Source organism: Neovison vison, chromosome 1, assembly GCF_020171115.1.
Source record: "Neovison vison isolate M4711 chromosome 1, ASM_NN_V1, whole genome shotgun sequence".
In the NCBI taxonomy this organism is placed as follows: Eukaryota; Metazoa; Chordata; class Mammalia; order Carnivora; family Mustelidae; genus Neogale; species Neogale vison.
In genome coordinates, this window is record NC_058091.1 from 165,818,352 (window position 1) to 165,826,004 (window position 7,653).

Genomic DNA, 7,653 nt, shown 5'->3' on the forward strand with positions numbered 1-7,653 from the left:
ATTGTGCTACTTCATGCATAATACATATGTGAAATATTCAAAGGGAAAGCACTCTTGACCCTCTTGTATGGCCACATTGCATTTAACAATTTTTGTTCCTTAGGTTTTCATACATGTTCCCAGTGCAGAATTAACACTAGCAAGACCTAGGCTGCTTACTTTCTTGCCACCAAATCCCATGTATTCTTATAAAGAACATGGACAGTAAGAAAATACTCCATCTTTCTCATCTCATCAATGAGATGTGGCTGATACTGGTGTTACACAACTTTCCCCTCCTCAAGAAGTCATGACCTTTTCAGGATTCCTGGGCCTTTTACTTATAATTTAGTAGTCTTTTTTTTTTTTTTTTTTTTAGATTTTACTTATTTATTTGATAGACAGAGACCACAAGTAGGTGGAGAGGCAGAGAGATAGGAAGGGAGGCAGACTCCCTGCTTTGCAGAAAGCCTGACATGGAGCTCCATCCCAGGACCCTGGGACCACAACCTGAGTCAAGGGCAGAAGCTTTAACCCACTGAGCCACCCAGGCAGCCCCCAATTTAGTTGTGCTAAATTAAGACAGAAAAAGACAAATCCAAAGGGTCCATATGGGTCCTTTGGGGAAGACACTTGTGAAGAGATGAGATTTACCTAATACATACATCTGTAGAATTTATTTTAAAGTTCATTTTTTTTTTCAGATGAGACAAGAAAATGAATCACTGTAGGAAAGAACTCAGAACAAGTTGGAAGTCAGAGAATAAATTTTAGTGCTTTGGTTTTATCAGGCTCATCCTAAGGTTAATAAAAGTGTTCATGTGCCTGGCTGGCATATATAAAAGGTCTAAAGATTCCCCTAGCAGTACAAAGTGTGAAAGAGGGAACTATTGAGAGGGTAGAGGGGTATTAGGGTCTGGGAGGAAGAGGGGATAAATCTGTGAGGTGTCTGCAATCTAAGACATGTGAACCTAGTCAATCAAGGGTAGCATTCAATTTTGGGTCTTTCTCATGTCACCCTGCAAGACTCAGTCAGTCTCTGTCTGAGGGGGCTTCCGGAGCTTCTCTAGAAGGCACCATGACGACTGGCCACTCCTTTGGCATCTGGGTTGAGCCCTGTCATTCAGAAGCCCTCAATAAGCTCTCACTGTGACAACTTTTTTGTTCCCCCATGACTTCCCCTTGAAGACAAAACTTGCTCTCCTGACCTAAACTTGGAGGTACTAATTCAGATCACTAGAGACTTGGTGTTCTTAAGAAGAGGGGAACCCCTCACCTTTAATCTTCCATTCTTCTGTCTGAAGACATCTTGTAGTCTTCTTACCAGCTGGGTTAGTGGTAATACAGTCTGTGTCCTAACTTCTGTCTAGTTCAAGGTCTATGGGATGACATACTGTTTCTCTGAAGTAGGACATTTTTGGAGCAGGTGATGTGAAACTCCAGCTCCCAGGTCAGCTGGACTTCTCTTTCCTATTGTAGCAGCCCTAAGTCAACACAGCAAGGGACAAATGAAATCACATTCTGGGGAACATCATCAAGAAAAAGGGAGGTAAACTTTAATGATATTTGTTGAGATGCCTTTTCTTCTGCATAATTGTAATCACAGAACTTTTATTGAAAGCAAATTGTGGACCAAGTTACTTCTATCATGTTTGACACCCATAGCAAGATGAGGTTTGAAACATTTATCACCCACTTTTTTCAAATGCAGCCCAGATTTTTTAGTCATTTGCCAAAAGTCACAAAGTTGGGTAATGAAGAAAGTGGGATTGGTCGGGACTCTCTTTTTATCACTTGCTCTTTGTGACTTTTTCTTTTGGTGTCCACACCAAAGCCTCAGTTGCACCTCTATCCACATTTGAAGCTTCCCATCTGGATCACAATGTACCTGATACATTCACTTCAGCTCAGATGATGCACAGGTTAGTTGCTTCCCCCAGAACAATAAGACTTTATAAATGAAAACAATGACAACAAAACCAACTGTGTGTTAATCTGAGACATGGTAAGAAGAAAGGTTGCTACTCTACACAATGAATACTAGAAAGCTTAAATTAAAAAAAAGAAATAAAAAAGAAAAAACAGGGCGCCTGGGTGGCTCAGTGGGTTAAGCCGCTGCCTTCGGCTCAGGTCATGATCTCAGGGTCCTGGATTGAGTCCCGCATCGGGCTCTCTGCTCAACAGGGAGCCTGCTTCCCTCTCTCTTTCTCTCTGCCTGCCTCTCTGTCTACTTGTGATTTCTCTCTGTCAAATAAATAAATAAAATCTTTAAAAAAAAAAAAGAAAAAACAAACAAACAAAAAAGAATAGAAAGCTTACCAACAGGCAGTAAGGTGAGATGTTATGGTCAAGGGCTTTGGCACACAATCCAGTTGCCTTCATTCATTTACTTTCTCAATTGTTTATTCAGCATTAATTAAATAGTCACAGCATGTGAAGATCTAGAGCTCCTTGAGCAGCTCTCAGCTCATTTCCAAATGAGTACTACAGATATTGCAGGGAATAAAAAGAACCAAGTCCCTGTTGAGGGGACTTCATAGGGGAGCATTGAGCTTTATTTCACAGAGGAGAAATAGAAGAAACAGTGGAGAAAGTGAAAGGTGACATAGAGTCAGGTTGTACTGGTGCTAAGAAGAAGAATAAAGAAGCATATGTTGAAAAGGAGGATATTTCAAATTGGTGCTTAGAGAAGGCCTCTCTGAAGACCTGGAAGTTGAACAGAGACACAAAGTGTGCATATATGTAGGAAGAGCATCCTAGGTGGAGGGAACAATAAGTGCTAAGGTCATGAAAATGCAAGGAGTTTGCCATGTCCATTGACTACCTGTTGGGCCCCTGGTGTGCAGTTTTGTGAACAATGGATGAGTGGTAGGAAAGGAAGTCTTTCAAGTAATCAGGGACCAAGTGAGGTAGGACACTGGAGTGCATGGTATTTGCTTCAGAATGTATTCTAACTATGATGGAAACCACCACAGGAAGGGCATGCTAATTTAATCTTTGGAAGGCGTTTGGCAAGTAGATTATTGTGGTGGTCAATGGGCCAGATCTAATGCACCTAAAGGTGCTTATTTAGTTGTTCATGTGAGACATGGTGGTGGATTGGTCATGAATGAGAGAAGGTATGAGAAGAGACTGCATTCCTGATGTATTTTGAAGACAGACTTTGTGGTTTTGTTGACTTGCTGGAAGAAGATATCAGAAGAAGGATAAAGAATCACATGCTGGGTTTGTCCTGAGGAAGAGCATGAAGAGAAGTGCCATGCAAGGAGATGGGGAAGCCTCTAGTAGAATAGCCCTGGGCATAAGGATTAAGCAGAGCAGTCAAGAGTCAAGAGCTCAGAAATAGAATTGTGAGACTTGAGGGGTCTGATTAAACTCAGAGTGGAGTGTGGGTACAGGTGGATATTTGTCTGAGGGTGAGCAAAGAGTGTGGTTCTGCAGCTTTCTAGCTTCCTGACCTATGGCAAATCATTGCAAAACATTTCCCTTTACCATCAGAATGGGGATTGACTCACTCACTCAAGGAACTTGTGAGGTTACAAGTCCTAAATGAAGGCAATTAACATTTACACAAAAGAAGTATGGTACAGTGAAAGTGCTCCATGGAGGCGCTGGAATTATTAGGAGGTTCAATGTAGATATATTAACTTGGGAGAGAGAAATTGTCATCACAAACCTTTTCTCCAGGGAACATATGGGTGAATTTGTTCATCTCCACCCCCCACCCACACACACACCATATTGGCATACACTTTTTTCAGTAACATTCTTGAAAGAAATTTCTTTCTCCATTGAATTGCCTTAGCAAGTTGTCAAAAATTGTTTAATCATATTCAGGTCAATTCTTGTCCTCTCTATTCTGTTCTGTTGTTGTGCATATCTATCCTTTTTCAATACCACAATGTCCAAATTATGGCAATTTTCTGTTAAGTCTTAGGATAAGGTGAGAAGAGAGTGTGAACCTGAAAACTGTATTCTTTTGTTCATAATTGATTTGTCTCTTTTTTTTGTTGTCTTTCCTACATAAGTTTAGATTTAGCATGTCTATATCTATGAACATTTGATTGAGATTGTTTTGAATCTATAGGCTAATTAGAAGAAATTGGCATCATCACATTATTGAGCTCTCAATGTATGAACACACTTTGTATTTCCGTGTATTTGAATCGTCTCTTACATCTTTCATCAGTGTTTTGTAGTTTTTAGCGTATAACTCCTGCTCATATTTGTTGTTTATACCTACGTATTTTATTTATTTAGTGCCCTTTATAATTTTGAGTTCCAATTTTTCACTGCTGGAACACAGGAGTACTTTTGTACTGTGGCCTTGTATTTTGTGACGTTTCCACTCACTTGTTAGTTTAGGAGGTTTTATGGAATTTGGGGGATTTTTTTGATGCAAAATAAAAGTATCCTGTGAACAGAGGCAGTTCTATTTCTTCCTTTCTAGTAAGTATACATTAAAAAAAATTATTGTCTTATTGCACAAGCTAGGACTTTGAGTAGCATATATTATAGATTGGTGAGAGAGGATACATCTTTTTTTTTTTTAAAGATTTTATTTATTTATTTATTTAATAGAGAGCACAAGGAAGGGGAGCAGCAGGCAGAGGAAGAGGGAGAAGTAGGTTCCCCACTGAGCAGAGAGCCCAACCTGGGGCTTGATTCCAGAAATGTGGGACCATGACCTGAGCCAACTGCTGATGCCCATCCAACTGAGCCACCCAAGTGCCCTGAAAGAGGATATTTTTGTCTTGTTCTTGATGTTAGGAGAAAGCAATTTGTCTTTTATGATTAGGAATGACATTGATTTTTAGTTTTTGTTTTGTTTTGTTTGTTAATAGGAATAGTGTCCATTAGGTTAAAGGAGTTCTATTCTTCGTTTGATGAAATATATTTTTTAGTAGAAAATGGATGGTAAATATTACTGAAATGTTTTTCTGCATCTATTGAAATTCGTAGTATTTTTCTTAGTATAACTGCTAATGCCAGGAATTAGAGTGACTGATTTTTTCCAGTGTTTGAAGAGCTTTGCATTCCTGGAGGGAATCTCACTTGGTGGTGAGGGATAATCCTTTTCATATATTGCTGTAATTGCATTATTAACATTGAGTATTATTGTGCTTATATCCATAGGGATTGCTTCTTTAGTCTTCTGTTGTAATTGTGTTTTGCTTTCTTTTGCGTGGTATGAGAGTGTAATGGCCTCAAGGAATGAGTTGGAAGGTGTTCCTTCCTTCTCTGGAGAAATTTGTGTAGAATTAGTATTATTTCTTCTTTAAATGTTTGGTAGAATATACTAGTGAAAAAATATGGGCCTGGACTTTTTTTCTTTCTCTCTCTCTCTCTTTTTTTTCTCTATATATCTTTTTTACCTTCTTCTTTTGTTTTTGGAAGATTTTTAATTAGTAGACATAGGACTATTTACTTGGTCTCTTTTGTTTGTGAGGTTTGGCAGTTCATGTCTTTTAAGTAATTCATCCATTTTTTTCTCACTTGCTGAATTTGTGAGCATAGAGTTCTTAGTATTCCTTGTTATCCTTTTAATGTCCATGAGAACAGTATTGATGATCCTCGTTTGATTTTTTATATTGATAATTTTTGTCTTCTTTGTTTTGTTCAGTCTGATTAAAAGTTTATCATATTTATTGATCACTTCAAGCTGCTGACTTTTTGTTTCATTGCTTTTCTCCAATTTTTTTTACTTCATTAACATCTGTTATAATCTTTATTATTTCCTTCCTTCTCCTTGTTTTCAGTTTCACTTACTCTTTTCTCTTTAGATGTGAGGTGGAAATATAGATTTCTGATTTTCTGTCTTTATTCTTTTCTAATATTGACATTTTGTGCTATAAATTTCCTTCTAATGACTGCTCAAGCTTCATGATAAACTTTGATATGTGACATTTATTTTCAATTAGTCAATATATGTTTTAATTTCCTGTGACTTTCCCTTTGGTCCTTGCATACTCAGAACTCTTTGATTTCCAAGTATTTTGGGACATCTTTGTTTCATGTTTTTAATTGAGGTATAATGGACATACAACTTTATACTAGTTCCAGGTATACCACAAAATGATGCAATATTTATACATATTGCAAAATGATGACAAATATACTTGTCATCCCTTCCCTTACATAATTAAAAATTTTTTCTTCTATTGAAGATTTTAAAAATCTATACTGTTAGCAACTTTCAAATATTCAATACACTGTAAACTGTACTGTATTCACTGTACTGCAATTACATCCCCACAACTTACTTATTTTATGTTGTTTTTTGTACCATTTACCTCCCTAACCAATTTTACCCCCCACTCAGCAACAGCCCCCAATCTGTTTTCTATAACAAGGAACTTCAATTTTTTAATGTTTTGTTTTTTTAGATTCCATATATAGTGAGATCATATGGTATTTGTTTTTCTCTTTCATGCAGCTAATACCAAGTTTCCCATCACACAGAACTGTAAACACCAAAATAGCTTAACGGCAAAATAGCTTATAGAATTAATGTTTTTTTTCTCATGATTCATTAGTATTTCAATTTTAATTTCTTTCTCTTTCCTTTACAACTATTTTCTTATTTTATCAACTCTTTTTTAAAAGTCTTTTAAAATTTTTCATGTTTACTGTTACATGCTATCATTGTATTTAATCTTGTTTATATCGATATATTATATATAATTATAATTATATATAATTATAAATTAATAAATTATAAATTTATAATTATGCATATAATTATAACTATAAATTATAAAGAAAGTAAACCTTTATATATAATTATATATTATATCTATAATATAATATATATATTATATTATATACATTTTCTTTCTTTATAATTTAGGAAGTAGTTTCTTCTAACAACATACCAAAATACACCCAGGATCTAGTGAATTGCTCTGTTCCATACACCTATCTAATTATATTCTCTGTCTCACTTTTCTTTTTAGTTTTGGACCTTTTCTAATTTGTTTAGTGTAAATATCTTTGGAGTCATTGTTGCTGTTTTAGTGTTGCTTCTCTCGTTCATCTATTCTTCTCTGGACAGAATGACAAAATGGTAAAACTTACTTCAAAAAAGAGAACAAGAAGGAGTACTGACTGCCATGCGAGGGAGCTAATCACAATGAATATAAGTAAGATGTCAGAACTAGAGTTCAAAATAACAGTTATAGGGAATAACAGTTATAAAGATTCTAGCCGGGTGTGAAAAAAGCACAGAAGACACTAGAATATCCCTTTCTGGAGAAATATAAAAAATTACAATCTAATTAGTTGAAATTATAAAAAGGTGTTAATGAGATTCAATAAAAAATGGAGGTTCTTACTGCTAATATAAATGAAGTAAGAGAGAATACGAGAGATATAAAAGAAAAATGATGGAAAACAAAGAATCTGAGAAAAAGAGATAAACAACTACTGGATTATGAGGGGAGAATTTGAGACATATGTGATAAAATAAACCTAACCAAAGAGGTAAAGGATCTGTACTTGAGGAGCTACAGAACACTCATGAAAGAAATTGAAGAAGACACAAAAAGATGGAAGACCATTCCATGCTCTTGGATCGGAAGAATAAACATTGTTAAAATGTCTAAACTGCCTAAAGCAATCTATTCTTTTAATGCCATTCCGATCAAAATTGCACCAGTATTCCTCAAAGAGCTG